Below are 23,435 nucleotides of genomic sequence, written 5' to 3'. Positions count from 1 at the left end.
TGTGCTTGCAGGTTTTAAAGTAAACTTGGATGACATGCATTGGAAATGCTTAGGCAGAAAATATGTGCCAATTACATTTAAAATACATTTCATAATGGCATGAACTAAGCAATCATCTGTATGCATTTTCTTAAGTTGTGAAACATGGGAAATTGTGCTCCTTCGTTCATATGTATTTGTGAACCCTTTGGCATACGATTGAAAAGGAAAATATAAATTCAGATGGACACCTATTATTAGAAATCACTTTGCATGCCTCATGGACTGGCAGTGTGGTTAAAGAATTGGGCTGTGGAGACCTGAATTCAAATCCCCGAATCAGCAACAAAACTGGTTCTGTTACAATAAGATTGGCCCAGTCGCACACTTTGGTGACAACCTACTTCACAGGATTGTTTTGAGGCTAAAATGGGATGTGTACGTTACTCAGAGCTTCTTTCAGGATGCAAATGAATGAATTTCTCTAGAAATGTCCCTTGATTGTCCAAATGTAAGGCTTACATGACATTCCTTCATCATTCCAGTTTTGAAAAATTACCCTAAGCAAGTATTTTGTTCCTGCAGCTGTACTGGGTGATATTGGTGAGTTTTCCCTGAGTATGACTATTGTTGGCTATCACTTACTGAATCCAGTAGCTTGCAGAAAATATTATAAGTAAAATAGGTGTACTAAGGCTTCATTTCAATCTTCACAGAAACTTTCAGAAGTTGCAACATGTGTATGATTCAAGAACTTCTATCTTTCACACACATCCTCCCCCACCCCATCTCTCCAGCTTCAAGAAAATATTGGGTTAGATATCTTCACACATCTAGAGCTCTCTACATATAGTGATCCCTGAACAAATGACATCCCCATTCCTACATGAAAAAAAATTCTCTGCTGAACAGATACAGGGGTTGACAGCATTATGTAGGTAAAGCTTCTTTCTTGTTGGAGTAAGGAAAGAGGAGAGCTTAGAATCAGATGCCTTCCTCCTACAAGAATTTCTTGTGTGAAAATTATTTCTACAGGCATATTAACTCATTATAGTTCAGGGTCAGGGTGACAAGATTGGACTTGGATGGCCCATCTCGTACTGCATGGACATCAGTACACAAGTTTAAATAAACTTGGGAATATGCCAATATGTGATGGTTGTGACAGTGTGGTTACTTTCTTCTGGATAGTTACCTGGTAGTCATCAGCCAACCTCTTTACCTTGGCCTCTGGCAGTTAAGGAATTTAAATGTTTTGTGACCCATCTGCTTTGATGAATTTGTATTGTTCTGTCGTATTTTGGAATGGTTTTATATGTGTTAAAGTTGTAGTGATTTTTATCTGTTTTAAATTTGTCTTTTTTACTTGTAACCTGCTCTGGGACATCATGGTGAAGGGCAATGAATAGATCTAATATACAATTTGTTTACATTTAGAAATGTTGTTTTGCTCCAGCATGACACTGAATCACAGAAACTAGTTGCATACTGTGGAAAAATGTGTTTGTTCTGAGAGTGCAGTGATTTTAGTAGTGTATTGGTATTGGTGCATTGGAAGGAGGGCTCCAGCTTAGATTCTGAACCGGCTCTGTGCTCTGAAATTTCCTACTCTATACTACCAATTGGGAATGTGGCCTAGATATAGTCAAGGCAAACATCTTGTCTCTAGTTTGCATGTACAATTTGTAGAACCTTTTGGAGGGGACTTGCAAGCATATTTGTTACTCAACGACTGAGAATCAGAAACCTTTTTGCAGCTCTTATTTCAGTGCATTCAGAGATCTAGAAGTACTAAATCCAAATCTACCTTGTGCCCATCCCTGTTTGCAGTATGGAGAAAGTGAGCATATAATGCCCATTCCAAGAGCAAAAGTCTTTTTCTTAATTCAATGGGACTCTACCGTTGTTTGTTTCTGCTGTCAGGTGAACTTCGTTGCCCGCCCACCCACCCTGCCTTCCATGGTAGCTTGTACTTTATCTGTGTCCTTTAATTCAAGACTTCCAATCCTCGCTTGATGGAGAGACTGCCTGCTGTGGAAGCAGAGAGAGAGAGAGAGAAAGGCTGTTCCTGCAGTTATTCTGTACTTTGGGGTTGCAGCGTGTGAAGTAGAAGCTTCACATTTTTGTGCTTTTCCCTTTGTCATCCTGAGACAGCTCCAGCAGTTCACAGCATCATTATCAGCTGTCTTGGGGTAAACAGAGGAGACAAATTTATAAATCAGCAGCAGCAATTTGTAGATGAGCAACAGGAATATGGCTGAGGGCTTGGACCCCCTGGAGATGTAGGGCTCAAAGTGATCCTTTAGCTGCAATCAATTGGCACTGGTGTGACCCAGTTCTGATTAGCAGCCGCTAGTGGCTAATAGTTATCACTTGATCAATAGCTTAAGCAAACACTGCTTTCTGTAATGAACTGGTCACTCCCAGGGCCTTGTTGAGACATCAAGTTTCAGAGATGGAATGTTGTGTTCATTTGATTTGGTAGTGTAATAATTGCTGTTCTGCATAGTGCTGTGCCAGAGGAACTGCTTTCATGCCTGACCTCTTGACTTCTCTTAATAAAAACTTTTTTTTTTACACTTCTCTTTATATTCTCACATATATTTCTTCCACTTCGTTGACCACTCCATGCAAATGATGAAGTGGCCTCCGGCCCTGAAACCTTATGCCAGCTTTAGTTTTGGTCGTTAAGGTTCTTTGTTGTTTTTAGTATTATATTTGATGGTGCAGTGCTGAGAATAGCTTGCTAAAGAAGGATATTACTTACAGTGAAAGCTTGTGAATCTGTCAGCACTCGCAGCATGGCACACCTTTTTGCCTTATCCAATTTTTATTTCACCTAGATGGAAATTGAGTTTCTTGGTGATTAAAATTGTAGCTGGTGGAAATATGGAAGGAGAGAACCACATTTCAGCCTGTTATATGCTCTGCTTCAAGGGAGTTGTTCCTTGTAAAAGAACTATATTAGATATTCTGGTCTCTTTTTAAGCAGATAATTAATTCCTTGCATATTCCAGATGCTTACTTTTAATCTTCCCATTACTTATATTTCATGCATCATATTTGAGATGGAATCTGTCTTTCCTTCTCTTCTACTTACTTTGATACTTTTCTTTTTTACGTGTAAGAACTCTACTACTGTATTTGCAAAGGAGAAGGTTACACCTATGTTAGCTTTTTGGATCAGGTCCTGTGCACAAGGTTATGATTGGTGCTGTCAAATGTAATAACAGTAATCACCTGTCTTGGGGAGGAGGATCCTGAATCTAGTCTTCTTCCCCACCTCCAAACAGGAAATCACTATAGTCAGATAATTACAATGCCAACTCTGTGTTCAGGGGGAAGAGAAAGCAGGAGAAATGCTTATGCCACACACTTCTGTGAGGATTGCGCTGCAGCATTTATATTTTTGCAGAGAAATAAGACTGTACCGTAGAGCACAGGTGGACAACCCATGGGCTGCATGGGAGATATTATGAATGATAAGGCAATGTGCCCTTGGCTTGCTGCTCTAGATAATGGCTTGGTGGTAATAATTTTAGATTCTGAATGGATAGTTGGTTCTTCCTTTCTTTTATAGGAAGCAGCTAGTTACTTCAAATGAGTATATACCATCAAATAGACACTGCAACAAAGCTGTGAAGTTATTTCACGGTTAGGAAGCTTACCGTAATTTGTGTTAATCAAAATTTCAGTTGTCTGGAGAACTGCAACATATGTCTGCAAGATCTCCCACACTTTGATTCCTTTTTGTTTTTGCTCTTGTGGTTCAATGTTCTACATTTTTTTCTGGTGGCCCAGTTGCAGTACATGACCAGCAAAGGAGCATGTGTCAATAAGCAACACAGAAATCTTTTTAGCATGTCAATCCCAACTTGCTCCTCGCTTCTCCTACACATGTGCTTCCTCAGCTCAGTACAATTCAGCTTCTGAAGGATAGCATAGTTTTCTACTCAAGTACTCACCTGGGGACAATTGCTACTTGCCCCAGGCAAGAAGATAAGTGGCAAGTTACAAGCTGGACATCTTTTAGTCCTTGTATGAATGCTGCTTTTTAGTGGTGTCTAGTTTCTTGGATCATCTGTCCCCTATACCTTTGAGAGCTGACTTTTGTCAGGCAGTCTTCACTGACAGTAATAATAAGGATGCTGCAATTTTCAAGATTTTAATACAGATATCACACTGCCTCTTTTGTGTCCTAGAAGCACAGGGATAGCGAGAAAGATTATCAATGTTTTCATCAGGAAGAGAGAGAGAGAAAGAGCCAGATAGATGTGTAAGCTCTGGGGAATGTCAAGAATGCATCCTCACCCAAGTCCTTCCACCTCTTAACAGCCCAAGCGCTGTATAACATCCTTTTCCCCTACTTTTCTTTTTATAATAAGCATCCACTGCATTCAGAATCAAAGGATGTAGAGGGAGCTGATAGGGGAAAGACTTTGTAGTTCTTTCCCTGCTGGCTGTTTTTGCTCTCAAAATGTGCTAGTCACTTCATGGGTGGCAAGGGAGAGGCCAGATTCTGCATCCTTTCACCTGCAGAGGGAAAAGGAGGTGTTGTGGGAGGGTTTGTTTTTTAAAAGAAACAGCAAATGGATAAATGGTTAAACATACACATACCCCTCCACTGCACCTGACTGCAGCCTTCCATGGCTGTGTTTTGTTTAAAGAAATGTTAAAGGGCATTACAGATAGTGCCCAAGTAAGATGTAGCCTGGCCCCAAACTTCATATTATATTATACATACCTATCTCCCAATGCGATGGAACATTCCATGGAAAATGTTATTGAACGTTATGTCAATTTCAGGTAATGCGCTGTGCCGGTTAAGTCCAGTCAAAGGTGACTATGGGGTTGTGGCGCTCATCTCCCTTCAGGCTGAGGGAGCCGGCGTTTGTCCACAGACAGATTTCCAGGTCATGTGACCAGCATGACTAAACCGCTTCTGGTGCAACGGGACACCATGAAGAGTGCCAGAGTGCACGGAAATGGTGTTTACCTTCCCGCCACAGCAGTACCTATTTATCTACTTGCACTGGTATGCTTTCGAACTGTTAGGTTGGCAGAAGCTGGGGCAGAGTGCATACTTGTTACAGATATGCTTTCCATCTGTAGCTGTAAGATTCGTAGTTGAAAGGACATTTTATGAGCATGCATCAGTATTTCCCAATGGGACCTATTCTTTATTCCCACCCACCACACACTTAAGAACAGCCTATTAAGACTTTTCATACCAAAGAAAAACAGGCAAAGAAACAATAAAAAGTCAGAGCAAAACAAGTAGACAACAGAAAATCTCCCACAATCCATAGCACACCAATAAATAAGCACAAATGATGCAGTCAGAGAACCATTATAGAAGTAATCAATGAGCCAAGCATATCAATACTATTTTAACTGTCGGCCTGTAATATCACTCCATAAAGCAACATGAGTTGATTAAGAAATCCAACCATGCTCTTTGGCCTGGACATAATTAATAAAACCATTTCACATAATATTTTTTTTAAAAAATTAATTGGATTCTTCCATTTCCTTGACCGAAGTATAAGTTTTTCCATAAGGGTCACCACCCAGATTTGAGAATGCCGCCACTCCTTTAAATTAGCTGTTACTAATTTCCAATTTTAGGATACCACCATAGAGTCAGCAATTTAAAAAAAGATACCAACAAACTCTTATAAAGTATCTTTTTGTCTCCATCATCAGAAATGGACAGCATTGCAGTACGTGGACCTGGTATCAACAGCTGCCCCATAATCAATTGGTGCTCATAAATAGCTGCCTTCCAAAACACCTCAAATATGCTAAAATGTACAGTTTTGGCAGGTATTGTTGAGCTATCCTACTCAGAGTATGAGAAGTCAGATACCACCTAAGAATCAATTTAAATGAATTGTCTTTAAATCTTTGGGTAGAATGAAGCTTTCTCCTATGCTTTGTCCATTTTTTCCTCCCTCCCCCTTACCGATATATTTCCCATGCCTGACAAGTATACCAGCAGAGTCAGCCAGCAATAGTTTATACATTCCAGACCAGATAAGACACCTTCGTCTGTAAATTAATGTAGATTTTAAAAAATTATTCAAATAACATCAGCAACCTAGTAGCTTGCTGCAAGGATTGACAAAAAGTGCTGAATTTAATATATTTGTTGCCATGTACAAAGGATGTTATCCAATTTACACATAAGTTGTTCATTTGTGAGAGCCAGTGTGGTGTAGCGGTGGTTAAGAACGGTAGTCTCGTAATCGGGGGAACCGGGTTCGTGTCTCCGCTCCTCCACATGCAGCTGCTGGGTGACCTTTGGCCAGTCACACTTCTCTGAAGTCTCTCAGCCCCACTCACCTCACAGAGTGTTTGTTGTGGGGGAGGAAGGGAAAGGAGAATGTTAGCCGCTTTGAGACTCCTTAAAAGGGAGTGAATGGCGGGATATCAAATCCAAACCATTCTTCTTCTTCTTCTTGTAATTTGCAGTACAGTAAGTAAAGGTAAAGGGACCCCTGACCATTAGGTCCAGTCGTGGCCAACTCTGGGATTGTGGCGCTCATCTCGCTTTATTGGCCGAGGGAGCCGGCGTACAGCTTCCAGGTCATGTGACCAGCATGACTAAGCCGCTTCTGGCAAACCAGAGCAGCACACGGAAAGGCTGTTTACCTTCCCGCAGGAGCGGTACCTATTTATCTACTTGCACTTTGACGTGCTTTCGAACTGCTAGGTTGGCAGGAGCAGGGAACGAGCAACGGGAGCTCACCCCATCGCAGAGATTCGAACCGCCAACCTTCCGATCAGCAAGCCCTAGGCTCTGTGGTTTAACCCACAGCACCACCCGCGTCCCTCTTTGCAGCACAGTACAATGGTGTAAATAGCTCCAATTCTGCAAATGCCCTCCCCCTTCCCATGCCTTAAATTGTTTGAATTGATCTGAACTATAAAGCAATGGATGATTTCATACAGGGGTTAGAGGCAATAAAAAGAGTGGCAGGTTTTTCTCTCCAAACATTCAAGTCAGCCAGGAGAAAAGGAACCTATACTCTTGACAGATTTACTTTTGGTTGGGAAACCCGTGGCTAAGCCATTAGGTACTTAGCCATGAGCTTCCACATCCAGGTCAGCATTTCAAAAAGAAACTTTTAAAATGTATATCTATTACAGTGATTCATACTATTCTATGGAGATCGAATCTATCGCTCGGAAATCTGCATATATTCCAGGATGAGGGTATATTGGTTGCTGCAGAAGAAAAGGGGAAGTTTCACATGTTCGGGCATAAATGGTACTTTCATATACCTTATAGGTAAGAACCAATTATTCTGTCAATCAGAAAGATAACCATGTGAAGACCAAATCAATATTGACATACAGCATGGACAGCCATGTTGCCATTGATTTCAGAAATACCCTTACGAGCTCTCTTCAGAGTTTGAGTTCACAATGCAGCTGTGTGTAATTCAAAACTATGGAGTATTTTACAGCTGAGCAACCAGGGAAAATTCTTTTATTCATGTATTAAGGCTAAATCCTATAAATCTGTGGTCCTTTATTAGTAACCAATGCCATTGTTTCATGAGTAAAGCCTTTAATAAGTTCAAAGAGAATCTCAGTGCTGAAAGTATAGGGTCTATACTTTGTCTTAAAACTCAGAAAAGCCACAGAGTTATCAGATATTCTTGTAAGCATGATGTAGGGACTTTATAAACCAGGCCAAACAATTTCAAGATTGAAGAGAGTGTTCTTAATATATCAACTGGGAAATCCCCTCCATTCACATGCTCTTGATTATAAAAATGACCTTTCAGTGTTTTATGATTGGCATAATATCATCTCCCAACACATGGGGAAGGGCCATAGCTCAGTAGTGGAGCACGTGCTTTGCATGCAAAAAGCTGCAGATTCAATCTCTGGGTAAGACAGAGGGAAACTTTTTTGAGATCCTGGCATCCATTGCCAGTCAGGGTAGACCACCCTGAGCTAGGTGGACAATTGGTCTGACTCAGTATGGCACAGCTTGCAAGTTATGAAAGTTGTTATTATCCCCATAAATCCATGTGAAAGGCTACTAAAATAGAACAGTGGTTTGCTAATAGTTTATGGCTGAGGCAAAGTATAAGATTTCTAGCCTATGCAGGTGAAATCAACAAGCAGGATGAGGAACCTGTCACCCACTAGATGTTGTTGGGCTGCAACTCCCCTCATCCCTGCCCATTGATGATGCTGGCTGAGGCTACTGAGAGTCCAACCACATCTGGAGGATCACAGCTTCCCCAGAGCCTCTAAGAATACAGAAGACTCTGCTTCACACAGTCGCCCTCCTCCACAAGTTGAAGGTAAGGAGCATGATGAAGGAAGCACAAAGCTGGTATTGTATGCTCATCCCCAGACCCATTGCTCACATGGAACATAGGAAACTTCCTATATATTGGTCCATCTAGTTCAGCATTGTTTACACTGAAGGGGGTCTGAAATGCTTGGGATTGAACCTGGGATCTTCTCATGATATAGGAGAAGGAAACTGGAGATTGTTTATGTATGCGACAACAGCAGCAAGAATTTTATTAGCACAAGTATGGAAAACAGAGAAAACGCCAACAAAGGAAGAATGGCAAGTTAAGCTTATGGACTACGCAGAGTTGGCTAAGCTGACAGGATACACGAGAAAGACAACATCGATTTCAAAAAGGAGTGGGAACCATTTATAAACTATATAAAAAGACAGTATAAAGATTTGGACCCATTGGCAGGTTTTAACTAAACTTTCACAACTATATAAGAGGTAAAACCAGCAGGGTATAGAAATTGTTTAATAAATCAATATGGAAATACGGAGGAAACCAAAGAGGGGGGAGGGGAGAGATGGATATATAAATTGTTCAATTAAGATTTGTGGAAGATTTGTTGTTATAATTCAAAAATTCAATAAAAAATATTTTTTTTAAAAAACCTTCTACGTGCAAAGCAGATACTCTTGTACTTAGTGTGGCCTTTCATGTGTTTTCATTGCACTTCATAGGGCTTATGTCTCATTGCTCACACTCTTAGCTTCTATACTGCACCCAAGCTAACTCCAAAATTAATAATAATAATTTTATTATTTGTACTCCACCCATCTGACAGGGTTTCCCCAGACACTTTGGGTGGCTTCCAACAAATATAAAAGCATAATAAAACACCAACCATTAAAAACTTCCCCATACAGGGCTGCCTTCAGATGTCTTCTAAAAGCTGTATAGTTGTTTATCTCTTTGACATCTGATGGCCACTACCGAGAAGGTCCTCTGCCTTGTTCCTCATAACTTCACTTCTTGCAGTGAGGGAACCGCCACAATGCAATGTCAGGTTTAGCTATTATTAATCTCTTAGCCAGAGGACATTGTCATTAAGGTAGGACAATCTGGTAAATTGCAAATTATGCAAATTATGGCAGTGTCCTGAAAAATCCATATATCATCAAATTTTACTATTGGTACATCACAGGAGAATGCAGTGACAAATCTTGATAGGTAGGGAAACTTGACATTCTCACACAATGCACCTGACAAATATGATTATTTTTGTTATATACCATGACCGCTTTGTAAATACTCATAGGTATGATGAAAAGTCCTGATACCACATGAGAGGCCATGGATCACAGAATCAGAGAGCTGGAAGAGACCCCAAAGATCTCCTGCTACTACAGCATCCCTGATACATGGCCATCCAAGTCATTTATAAAGATGTTTACAAGCAACAGCATCAGGACAGTATTCCGTGGCACCCCGTTTCTCATTGCTTTCCAGGCTGATGAGGAACACACTTTAGGTGGTCTACCTTTTCCCTTAAATCTCATGGCATCTAAATCAGAGGCTACAGTACCACCAGCAGTGAGTCAGGTCTCTCTTGGGATGGTGCAACATTGGGAGGAGAGATACTTTTATCTGTTGAATACAATAGACATGATTGTAAATGATACCTCTGAAATATATTATAGCTCATTGTATTTCCTTCATTGACCACCTATCCAAGCACACTATCTTGCTTCTATTTTCTGGATCACTTCAGAAAGTTAAAATTGCACCTAGTCATTGGACCTGATGGTCTGCCAACACATGAAATGATACCGGGGGGGGGGGGGGCTTATACGACATCTCTTCAGCTGCTGTCTCAGAGGCGATGAATTACACTTTAACAAGAAGATGAGAGGTTGCTAATTTTAGAAACACAGTTTTAAACTGATGCCAAAGTGTAGGTCATCTGCTCAAAATCCTGCCATTCAACTATTAATAATATGGAAGTCCTTCCTTCCTTTGCATGTGCTCAGCATGCTGATCTAGTGGTGGCATGGCTCTCTATGGAACACCTTCATACTGAAGGGCACTTGACTAGAATCCATGTATTGAAAAAACAGAAGCGGGGATTCGAACACTGCTAGCCTTAAAAGAAGGAACTTTATGCACAAGCATGACTTTCCCATTCCACCAACTATGGAATGGCATATTCCATAGTTAAATTCCACCTTGAGGAGAGTGAGCTAACTCCATGATGGTTTGATTCTGCAGCTTTCCCTTTTGCCAAGTATCATTTGCAAGCAAATGTACTCGGAGGGGAAGTCAGGGTCACAGAAACCAGCCACCAGCTAGCAGGTACTTCAAAAGAGCAGCCTCGTGTTATTCTTGCTGCTACTGGAGACAAAGTGCATTAAATTATTCATTGCATATTTAGTACAAGTGCAACATTTTGAACTCCTGTCCCCTAAGTTGTCTTGCGAAAGAAAGAAAGAAAGAAAGAGCAATAACAAGCAAATATGTAAGCATTGAGAGAGAGAGAGAAGGAAATACAAATATATAAACATTGAGAGAGAGAAAAGGTAATCTGTAACACCCACACAATCCCCCTCAATTATATTATTGTGCTCTGTAGGTAAATTTTTCCATGCAACTCACCACTTACAAGGGGACCTGGTGGCTATTGCATTCTATCAACTTTTAAAAATAACAAAAACAGCAGTGACTCAGATTTGACTGCTCCTTATTCCCTAGTAAATATAGTAAACAAATTAACCAAGGTAACTCTGCTTTTTGGAGTTGGGTTTATATCTTTTCTAGTTGTAAATATAATGAATTTCTAATCATGATCAAGTTTGAAAAACCTGGGTCCAAGTTTTAAAACTACTGTGAGCAGAAGCCATTGCTCCATGGGCAGTTGCTCATGTGGAGGGAGATCCCCAGAAGACATTCCCCTGTCCAGCTCTCTCAGCACAGTATAATTCTCACTGCCATTGCAGTCCAAGGAGGCCTTTCTTTGCCTTCCATCTACAAAGAACACTGACATCAAGAGAGGAGGTTAACTTCACCCAGTGTCGTGCCAGGATCTTGCATGTGAGAATGGAGGGGCATTCTTGCGCTAATCTCTCTTTCCCCAGGTTTGTTTCCTTAACTATTTCTATCCTGTTGGAAATAAAAAGGACCAAGCTACACCATTTCCAGGTCTTGGGATAAGTTAACCCCTGATTTGGGGGCAAGTCAAGGGATTGGGAAGGCATTGAATTATTCACAACCAGTCCTTCCTCTGGTCTACCTGGGCATACTTCCAACCCACCCATGGAATCCCCCCTTTTCAGCCCCACCAACATTGGTGCTCCAACACTGATAGGACAGGGGCCACAGAAATTTTCAGGAAAGAGGAATCTTGGCGCAGAGCCTCAGGGGCACCACAACTATAATTTAAAATGGAGTGTGAGAGGCGGGGTTGCCAAATTTTGGTGTGGCACAGGGCACCCCTTTCTGAGGTTTAAAGCTCTTTTTCCACCAATGGAAAGGGTGACCCAATGTGTCTCCTGAGTGTTGTCCAGGAGCCATAGTTACTACTACACTTGTGAAAAGGCATGGGTTAATATTCAAAACGCTCAGCAAAGCTTTGAATTTCTAGAAGAAGAAGAAGAAGAAGAAGAAGAAGAAGAAGAAGAAGAAGAAGAAGAAGAACTTGATTGTGATACAGCAAAAAAGTGGTTAATCCAAACTTACTTTTCCCGACTCCATGGATGGCAACATGAGGAAGAGAGGTAAAATTACTTTCTGCCACAATTTATAGTTGCCTAGGGATACAAGGGAAATGTAGCTTCCAACTGTTAGTTTTGTATACTAGCTTGCTTTCTTTTTTAGTCACAGTAGCCTGATTTTTCACACTGAATTTCTCCAAGTGCACCGGTCTATGTTACATGCTAGCATTATGGTATTTCTGGACAGATACTTTTAATTTTTAATTATCATTCCTGAGAGATGCATGGATGATGCCAGCAAGAAATTCCTAAAGCTTTGCCAAAGCTCATTGCAATATGTGATTTACCATCTGCAGTTTCAAATCTGATGGTGGATATGGGCAGAATGTTCTCCCAGTGAATAAAAACCTCTCCAGGATTTGCCTAAGTGATTCTGTGTCGTGTCTGCCATGCTCTAGATAATGTGAAAAGTTTATTTCAAATGTCTTATGCAATATGACATCATGGGGGTGGGGGACCACTGCAGTGTCCTTTCTACCAATTCATTTTACCGAGTAGTGTTAATACTGTATGCAGTTGAATACGCTTATCTTTGGGGCCCAATCACCTGCTACCAACACAACAGTGTAATTGCAATTTAACATGTTTTTTTTAAAAATGTTCTCTACATCAAAGGCTCATCTCCTCTGCCTATACCATATGCTATGTGTCTGTAGAAAGACTCTTAAACATAATGAAAATGGTGTAATCACAAACAAGAAAGTTAACATGGATAACCATTGTGGTGAATGTTATAGATCTTAACATCAGCTAACAGCTATCAGAATTTTAGGATACCAGTATTAATTGTTAGGGTTATTGTTTAGAAAAAGCACCCTGATTAAATCATTACACGCAGAGACCAATACAGATACTAACGTAAGATGGGCATACTGCTTAAGTACCCTAATCAAGAAACCGCTTAATGAGGTGTTCCAACATTCAGATTAGACTGACAAACGTATATATTCATACCTAAGGGACAGGACAAAGGAGTGGATGTTGATGACTTAAGAAGTTATCAGGACTGAAATACCAAATCTTATATCAAAGTCACAAAATATTACACAGTGGGTTGGGCCTTCCAGACTTAGGATCTGTCCATGTTGCATGCTTAAAGCACATTACTTCTCCTAAGAATCCACAGAACTGCATTTTACCCCTCACAGAGCTTCAATTCCCAGACACAGTTTTCAGAATTCTTTGTGGGAAGTCATGTGCCTTTCAGTGTGGTGTTCTCAGCCTAGTAGCTGGAATCCTAACTTTCATCATGCCCAGCTAGCAGGGCCAATGGCTACTGAACAGTATAGACCTGTAAGACCACAGGTGGTATATGATGCATGGCATTCCGTGGTTGCTAAGCAAATTGTAACACCTAATTTTAGAAACAAATGGGACAGGCTTTTGTTTGGAAGTAAAGTCTTGTGTACAGGAATTAATTTGCCCCAGAAGTTTCTAAAATCTGACAAAGTAGCAGAATGACACTGGACACTGGAGATCTCTGCCAACACCCATGATATGGAAAATCCTATTTGAAACATTACTGTAGGTCCCGAAGTTCAAGATTACACAGGCTTCCAAATACATATTCCACACAGTGCTTGTTTGTGTACATAAAATATGTCCCAGTCTCATGTGTCCCCATCCACATTCATGAAATGAAATATTTGCATATTACTGCTAAATCAGCTCATTAGCAAGCAGGTAAATTTAGTATTAGAAAGTAATAGCTGGAAATAAATATTCTGACTCTGCTTCCTGATCTATAATTAGATCTAAATTCAGTTTCACCAGGCAAAATTACCAGTATTAATGTTTAGGTTCTGTGATCAGACCTCAAGTAGGTTACAGGCTTATGAAGACAAAAATTCTGTGAAAAATAAAGTATTTTGAGACAACACCCTTACAGGTCCAGTCCTGCTCAGTATCACATAATTAGGAAGCCTGCAGTTATAGGTTAGCTTATATAGCCATGTACCACATTTCTTTAAATAAACACACAGAAACACAAACTTTTAGGTTAGAATGATAGCTTAATGAGGTTGAAAGTGGAAATATTGAAACCAATGGACTATTTTGAAACTAATATAAACATTTAGCCAAGCTACAGCCATCCTTCATAAACCAAACCCTACAGCAACTAACAGCACAGTCCTATACATATCTATTAAGAAGTACCGGTAAGTCTCACCCAGTTCAGTGGAGCTTAGTCCCTAGTAAATGGGTATGGCAGGGGGGAGATGGGGACTTTTTCATCCAAAGGGCCACACATCCCGTTTTAGGAAATTGCATGAGCCGCATGCCAGTGGTAGGCAGGGCTAGCGACAAAAGTGTGTGGACAATGGATGCAACTCTTTTATATTCCATCCACACAAAAGCCAAAGAGTCCTGTCCCCATGGAGAAAACATAATGATGCAGAAGTGCCTCCCTTCAGACTGCGTGATGTCCAAAAGCTAATTCAGAGCTGTTCATAAAACAGTTCCTGCTGTCGTGTTGGAGATCAACACTGTGTCAGGAAGCCAACCAGATCTGACTCCATCGTTCTACCCATGATTGTGCAGAATCAGTAGATAATCGGATGCAGGAATAGATAGACTTCTGGTCTGATCCAGCAGGGTTTATGTTTGTTGGCTTAATCAGAATCTTTTCCCCTTCACAGTTGTCAGGGTGGATGTTAGGATTCTGTGGAAGTGGTATGGCAATGATTTTGGGCTGTCCATTGAATGCTATGGGAGTATTTTAAGTTATACCAACTTTTCTGCCAGCATAATATTACAACTTCTTCAGAGAGTGAGACAAGATGTGAGCAAAGAATTCCAGCTAAGTTGCAGTCCTTCCCCACCATAAGCCCAACAGCCTTTCTCTTTTTTTACACTGCACTGGTAGAGTTAAACCAATATCATCATGATGATAGTACTTTTAAAAAAAACAGGTTGAATTGATGTTATACTTATACAATAAAATGCCAATGAATAGTTAGCACTCATTGACTCATACATACATACAACCATTTCTAAAAAGGCTTCAAATAGTCTTGTTTGCAAAACGTCTCTTGTAAAAGGCTGAGGTGCTCTAAAACTGAGCTGAATGGTTACTGATAAGATTCACACCATGCCTTACCATTAATAGTAATTAATTTTACACCTCATTCATAGTTCATTATATTCAGAGAGCTGAAGGGACCATCTCAACTTCTGTCTTAGCATTTTTCATCATTATCTATTTCTCATGACCAAGTTAATTTTTCTTTGAAATGAGGCATTGTATGCTGAAAAGAAATTAACTTAGGGGCAGCAGGAGAAAGAGAGAGGGAGGGAGGGGGAGAGGCAGACAGACAGACAGAGAACTCTGACAAAAGGGGTCTGCAAAGCCCTTTGTTTCTTACAGTCCATGTGTTGTGTGTGTGTGATGCGCTTACCATATGTTAAAAATAAATAGTCAGCTAATTTTAAATGTAAATAGAGATGATGATATTGAAGTTACATGTCTGTGGTTTTTATTAAATCAATATACTTTCTAGTAGTGAAAGAATGAAAGAGTATTTTCATTAGACTTGGAACATCTACATTACAAATGATTCTTAAAAACAAGCAAGCAAGCAAGCAAGCAAGCAAGCAAGCAAGCAAGCAAGCAAGCAAACAAACAAACAAACAAACAAACAAACGCAAGCACAATCCTCCCCCCCCCTTGCTTGCTTTCAGTCAGTTACATGCAGAATAGTGCCCTATAGTCCTCCACCAGGTTACCCTGAACAATCATGCACTTTTGTACAAAGATGGATTGTGACATTTAGGCATGGTCTGCAGCTCAATGGTTGAACATTGCATGCAGAAGATCCTAGGTCCAGTCCCCACTGTTTCTTTCTCCAGGCAGGGCTGTGAAATCTTGAAGAACCATTGCCAGTCAATAGCACTGCTAGGCTGTATTGAACTAGATGGAACTCGATATAAGGCCGCTTCCTGTGTTCCTATGCAGTTATATGGCTGCAGGTCCTTCCTCACTCTACTTTGCCTCATTCAGATGGCTCATTTCCAGGGCCCCATGTGCTGTCATCTGTGTGATCTTGAATCTATTTTGCCATCATCTTCCTAACACCATGCTAAATGCAAATGGCATGAGCAATTGCCCTTTGCTTGTCACTGAGATCTACCCAGAGACACGCAAAGCAATTAGCTTGCAAAGAGTCAAGCTTATAATACTGCTAAGTGTTCTGCTTTCATGTTGTAACATTAGCTTTAAGACAGATGAAATATGAATAACACTTCGGTGTAGGTTAAAACCATCTAGTTCATGAGTTAAATGGGAAAACTGGGTGAGGAGATCGTTTACTAGGCTAGCGACAGGAAGCTTGCAGCCTTCCAGATGCTGCTGAACTATATGCAAGGCATTTGAATCTTATATGACTCCACATGTCCTAGTGCCAGTGACAATGGGAGAAATAACCAACTATATTTGGTCATAGACTTTGTGGCAAAGGTGTGGAACCTCAAATACAAGGACTGATAATACCTCTCACTTCCATGGTTGGAAGGCAGGGAAGAGTATGCATACAAATAAGTCTACAGTACAATGGTAAAATTTACATCCCTTGCTTTGTCCATTTTTGCCTCTAGAATATGACTCTCAGAAGGTTATCAAGTGTGGCCCTCAGCCTGAAAAAGGTTCCTTACCCCTTTGTTTATGGTAATAAATGGCTTTTTTTAGGTACAGACCTAAATACGGTGAAAAGTTTAGGCAGGAGGGGCCAGCTACAGGACAATGATTTGATGAGAGATCTACGGAAGCAGTAATAAGTGAGTACATTATTGAACAAAGAAATAATTAGAAGAGTATTAATGATCATGGTTTTTCTCGGTGCTGCATAGTTAGCTACTTCTAAATACTAATGATTGCTACAAAGGAGTAAATAATTAAATGTTAATTACCACACACTATTTCTTTAATAGTTTTATAATAGCAGTAAGCTAAACATGACGAAGAGTTACCACAGAATAGTTGTAATCTTTTCAGCTGGTTGCTGAAGTTGAGGCTATCAAGCAGAAGTCCACATTAATTGGTTCGGGCAGCAGTCAAAACACTGTGAACACCCACCCACCCATCCACCATGGGCCACTTAAAACAACATGGTGGAGGGCAGGGGAATGAGCGGTGCTATTAAGCAGGGACTTTGCCTTCTCTTTTGGAAGAACAAAGGGGGATATTGGCCTAGTAAGCAGGATCAGTTTGTTGGTGGATTAGATAAAGGGAAGCTATATAATATGTAGGCAGTTGGCTGTTAAGGAGGACAGGTGCACATGAAGAGAAATGAAGATAAGTTCAGAGATACAAAAACACTCTATAAAATTAATACATGTTTATTTGATTGAAATATGAAGTGGTGACAAAAGTGGGTATTTCACTGTGTCTGGAAGCAAATCAAGCCACACCACATAATAGAACCTCTTCTTGACATTGTGCAGGCAGTGACCATTTTGCGTGAGGTTTTTGTTCCTTGCCCCCGCATGCGTAAGCATATAAGTGTGCCCTGCCCCATTCCAACCCATTCTGTTCCACCCCCATTCTGCTCGCTTCCAGGTCAAAAGGACCCATATGTCGGCAATTGCATATCAGTAGCTGCTGCCTGTATTGTCAAGTTTTCCTTACATGCATAACAATGCAATCCTGTCATGTATAGGGTTTTTTTTGGGGGGGGGTGAGTAAATCCTACTGTATTCCTCCTTCCAGCTTTCCCCAAGGTAAAGGTGTATAGGGCTGGAGCTGAAATGTGACTTTTTCTAGTGGTGAGTTACAATTACATAGTAAGAGCTGCCACCCCACCCTGCCTCACTAGCTGCTCCAGTTGATGGGGGCATAGGTGTCAAGTGTCCCTTATTTGAAGGGACAGTCCCTTATTCCAGCGCCATGTCCCGCTGCTGTCCCTTATTGATGAATGTCCCTTAAATGTCCCTTAAATGATGTCCCTTAAATTTCAAAGGAAGCAGCTCCTCTCCCTCCCTCCCTGCCAGCCAGGGAGGAGGGAGGCTCCAACTGTGTTGCTTGGCTTTGTTGCTCACCCAATAAGAAGTCTAAGAACGACTGGGGGGGGGTGGAGCTTGCATGCCTTGTGTGTGGCTAGTTAATGCAAGCTGAGGGGTTTTTTGAATGCTGGACGCCGTTTTGTTGCACGTGCTGCTGCAAACTTTGCAGTGCAAAGCCAGGCCAGGGAGCCATCTTAAGTTGAGGTTGCATAGGCCTTGTGGTGCATGTGATCCAGATTCTATTCAGTTGAACCTCTGGTTACAAAGCTGGTTGGACGGTGTTCTCGAAGCTACCCAGCATGAGTTTGACCAGACTGCAGGAGGACAGGAAGACTGGAGTGCCTAGAACAGGTGAGGCTGCAGGTCCCTTATTTTGGCTGCTGGTCCCTTATTTTCAAATCTGTAAGTTGACAGCTATGGATGGGGGAACTCTCCTTTTGACTGGAAAGATCTTTCTGGCAAGTCTTGCTAGATAGTTTACTGTTTCCTGCCCCTCCTCCTCCTCCTCCTCCTCCTCCTCCTCCTCCTCCTCCTCCTCCTCTTCTTCTTCTTCTTCTTCTTCTTCTTCTTCTTCTTCTTCTTCCACTTCCATGCCGTTCAATTGTCAAAATGACTTCTATGCAATAATAACCAAATAAAGTCATCATGGAGGAAATTAACGAGTACACTTGGTCCTGGTGAGTTCAAACAGAGCAGCTGCTAAGTAATTTCTAACATATTAGCAGTGGTATCCACTGCTTGGGAAATAAGGGGAATTCCTATGCTATGCCATGACAATTGTTGTTTCTGTTACCATATTAATATGAAAGCAATTTTTAGCATATAGGGTAGAACTAAGAGGTGTTTCCTGGGTGACTGAATTTACTTTTGAATGTGTGTCTGTGAACCATTCTCTTTTCCTGTTCTCTGGCACCAACAGAGGCTTCCTTTCCAAACAGCAGCTGAGGAGCAGCAATTTTTATGAGGATCATAACGGGTCCTAAAGGGTTAAGCCTGGTGTAGAGAACTGGATCTGACCAACAGGCCAGAGATTGCCCCCACACCCCAGACCAAATTTGACAAGAGGGTGGGAGCATCTATCTGTCAACCACCTGATGTCACAATGAGGTCAGATGACCTGTTTTTGCAGAGCCCTTTGCATTGCAATCTCAACAATCAGCTGGGGAGGGGAAGCATTTTTAGAAAAGAAGCTGAAAGGATTGAGAAATCTTTTACTCTGCCTTTTTGCCTCTGTGCCTTCATTGTTTAAGAGAGAAAGAAAAACTCAAGCAACGTGTAACTGAGCATCACCTATGGCTGTACTGAGTTAGCATAGCAAAAATAAATTAATGAACATGTTTAATGCCACTGAATATGGAAGGGAACATCTATTTTGAAACAATGCAAGGGCCACATCTTTTTTACCTTTGTAGGCAGCCCAACCCACAACTTAGCTAGGCCTGGAATCTGGATTTAATGTGATGCAAGTCCCATTGGCTTTAATAAAAGTACTTCAAGCTTTAGTGGACTTTGTGTATCAGGCTGACAGCCATTTAACATAGTTCAAAGGGCTGTATATTTAGGTTTCCTACAGAGTACCAGCGAACCAAAAGATTGACAGATAAATGTACTCTTTTTTTCCTTTTATTGTTTTATTACCTGCCACACTAGTCACTGGTACCTGATTATAAAAAAATAAGTATACTGTGAGTTTTAGTAAAACCATAATTTAATGTCAAGATGTTAACCTTTTTCCTGTATTACTATTTTCTCCTTTTAGTTTTCTCCGTGCAGAGTCCTTTGCCATTCCAGCTAAAACCCTTATGTTTCGACTGCAGTTGCCCAGAATAAAATTGACATTTCCTCTAAAGATTACATTCATTTTACCTTTTTTGAAAAGCTTCTTGAACTTTAGAAATGCCCTCAGCTTTCTGCACAAGATGATTGGTTTCGCTATTTCTATAACTTTCATTTCTGCGTTTCAAGGCTACAATTAAAATTTTTTGCCACTGAGGAACAAATGGGTATATGTGATGTAGCCTCTATGCTGTAATTTCTGATTGTGCAAAAATATAAGTTATTTTCATTTAGTGTGTGAAATTGGGAAATGCAGGAGTGTTAACTTTATTGATGGAACAGAGCTTTTGCTCCTTAACTCTTTCTAAGCCCTACCAAAGCATAATTCACAGATATGCATGACGTCTCTTGAGAGGCTTTGCTTGGTGCATCCTATGGGAATCTTAATAAGAAGGGCAACATTCCCTCCCTCTACACTGACCTAGGTAGTGATCATTTTATGCCATTTTCCTTTAATAAAGTTTGTTTGTTTGTTTAATTTATATCCTGCCCTTCCTCCTAAAGGAGACCAGGCTGGCAAACAACAAGAGATAAAAATCAATAAAAACATATTTAAAATAATCCCAGTATTGATGCAGACTGGGAAAGATCTCAGCGTATAAAGCTTGTTGGAAGAAGAAAGTCTTTAGTAGGTATCAGAAAGATGACAAAGACAGTGCCTGTCTAACATTTAATAGAAGGGAACTCCAAAGGGTAGGTGCCACAACACTAAAAGCCCAATTCCTGCATAACCTTTCTGATGAGATTGCATTTTCAGAAGGCCCTGGCCTGCGGAGCTCAGTGATCGATTGGGTATATAAGGGGTGAGATGGTCTTTCAGGCCCCAAGCTATATAGAGCTTTATACATCAAAACCAACACCTTGAACTTAGCCCAGTAGCTAATTGGCAGCTAGGGCAATTTTTCCAACAGCAGAGCAACCTGATGGCAATATGCTGCCACAGTGAGCAGTTGAGCCACCACATTTTTGCACCAACTGCAGCTTCAGACTAACCCCACATAGAGCACATTGCAGTCAAATATCCCAGAGGTTGCCTGTGCATGGATGACATCGATGACCAGCCTATCCTGGTCCAGAAACAGCCATAGCTGTATTAACAGCCAAAGCTGATTGAAGGTACATCTATCCAGTGAAGTCACCTGGGCCTCTATAGTGTCAAAGATGGGTCTAGGAGCACCCCCAGACCATGAGCCTGCTCTTTCAGGAAGAGTACAACCCCATCCAAAGCAGCCAATTGACCAATTATCCAGACTCAGGAACAGCCCACCCACAGCACCACCATTTTGCTATGATCCAGAGTCAGTTTATTGGCCCTCATTCAGCCCACCACTGTTTCAGGGCTAGCACAGCCTCTTCTGATTCAGATGCTACAGAGAAGTAGAGATGGGTATCACCCACGTACATGAGGACAAGTTGGTACAACTACAGCACAACTGCTAAGGGGCCAAATGACAATCACTCAATATTATTCTCTGAACTGACCCTGGAGATAGAGCTGGAACCACTGTAAAACAGTGCCTCCAGTACAATCCTTCTGTTAGCTCTGGGGGATGCTGTGGTCAATGCCATCAACAGCTACTGAAAGATCAAAGAATAACAAGGTTGCACCGCCACACCTTCTTCCAATAACCAGGCCTGAATCCAGATTGAAATGCGTCAAGACAACCTGTTTCACCCAAGGGTACTTGCAATTGATGCACCACAACCCCCTGAATCACCTTTCTTTAAAAGGGCATATTTGCAACCAGGCAGCAGCTGTCATAAACCAATGGGTCCAGGAGCAGCTGGATCACTGCCTCTTTTGGGATGGCCGAGACCATTCCCACCCACCAGAATACATTGACCACACCCAGGATCCACTTAGCCATACTCCCTTGACAAGCAAAGAGGATCAATGAGAAATTATGCTGGCCACATTATCACAAGGACCTTGTCCATGTCATGAGGCCACACCAACTGAAACGGATATCAAGATGTTGCAGCAGATATCTCATTGGGGACTGCAGTAAGTATGGATGTGGCATCCAGATTGCCACAAAGACAAGCAACTTTGTCCTCAAAGTGCATTGCAAACAATTCACAGTGGATTTTTAAGTCTAAAACTCTTTCCCCTTGAGTACATGTTAACAGACTCCAAACAATGTGAAAAAGCTGCCTTGGAAGGTTACTTGAGGATGTGATGGAGGCAGAGAAATTGCCACAACATGGTAAACACTGCTACATTCTTTCACTCATGTTCAGTTAAGTTGTGGCCTGTTTTGGTCCCAGCTAATTCTTTCTGCCTCTATTTTTTTCTGTCCTGCAATTGTGTACCTCAAATTGTAGAAAAGTGTGATATCTCAACATGAACTATTCCTCTGTTGAATGCAGCAGATGTATCCCAAGCTGTTTTGCTTGCTGAAATCAAACTGTTTGCATCCTAATATGTTTTCCCTGGTGTAATTAACTGCAACTTCACATGCAGAAGTCTTGAGATGGCAACGCCATCACAGGAAACTGCTATACATTCATTAAAGAGAAACTGTATTCCACACATTGCATGCAACAGAAGTAGCATTGTCAGTGCCCAGCTGTCTGAAACCTTATCACAACTCTCTGATACTCTGTCCTGTTGGGACCTAAGGCAACTGCTCTGGATTAGCCTTCTGTAGCAAAAGGTCTCATAGAAACGTTTAAATTGTTTAATGAAAATGTGAAACCTTTAAAAACAGTAAAATCTGCTACTCTGTAAAATGAACTCTGCTGTATTATTAGTTGTCCAGAGTACCAACAAATCTATTATACAGTACTTTAAATATTTGTCCCGTAAATATATTTATCTCCACGAATACTGCCCAGACATGGAAGTTACTAAGCAATAATAACACACTGAAAATGACATAATAATTTTTAGAAATAGCATAATAATAAAACAGTAAAAATATGCAGGTATATGCAGGCAATTTTATATTCCAAGGCCATGTTAAGATGGGGGTGGGGGAGATTAGTACATACACTCAGACAAATTGCATTATACCAAAAAGGGACTCAGATAATAATAAGTTATAAAATGTGCAGCTTTAAAATGATTAATCCTAATAATTTATATTTAGCACACAGTATAGCTGGGCATGCATAAGCCATTTTGTTTTTAACCTGAATATAAGATATCTGTACAACTACTTATATGGTTATGGATTTCTGTCCTTTTAATGGAGAACAGCTTACATCTGTTAACTTGATATGACATTAATAGGAATCATTCATTTCAGTCTCAAAGCAAAAAGCTGAGAATCTATTGTTTTATTCCCAGCAAAAGGAGGAAGATGGATATTACAGACATGAATGATAGTTGTGAGTGTGCCATATGCATTGCCGGTTGTTGAGAGTGGACATGGATACCCGTCATAAGACAATATGCATCCTTCCATAAGCAAAGCGTTTCTAGTCTTGGTGCTATAGTCACTGATATGGGAAAAAAGCCCCTCTCTACCGGTGCACTCTGAGTGAGTGATGGCACATATAAAATGTAAAATACTGCCTTCAATGAATGTGTCTTAGATCGTTGCTAGCTCATATACTTGAGGAATATGGCTTTAGGAGGCAGCAC

General features: G+C 40.9%; 1 long non-coding RNA gene across 1 annotated transcript; it reads left to right on the top strand.

Moving 5' to 3' along the window:
- The first annotated feature begins 11,827 nt into the window (after positions 1 to 11,827).
- Positions 11,828 to 19,864, top strand: LOC308476299. Its single transcript, XR_013985838.1, has 3 exons — positions 11,828 to 12,016; positions 16,698 to 16,786; positions 19,770 to 19,864. It is a non-coding gene; the product is annotated as an uncharacterized lncRNA (long non-coding RNA).
- Positions 19,865 to 23,435: the final 3,571 nt, after the last annotated feature.

This window comes from Podarcis pityusensis (assembly GCF_964106645.2).
Source record: "Podarcis pityusensis genome assembly, chromosome: 4".
In the NCBI taxonomy this organism is placed as follows: domain Eukaryota; kingdom Metazoa; phylum Chordata; class Lepidosauria; order Squamata; family Lacertidae; genus Podarcis; species Podarcis pityusensis.
Note: the sequence above shows the minus strand (reverse complement) of the source record. Positions and strands in the feature narration are given on the sequence as shown.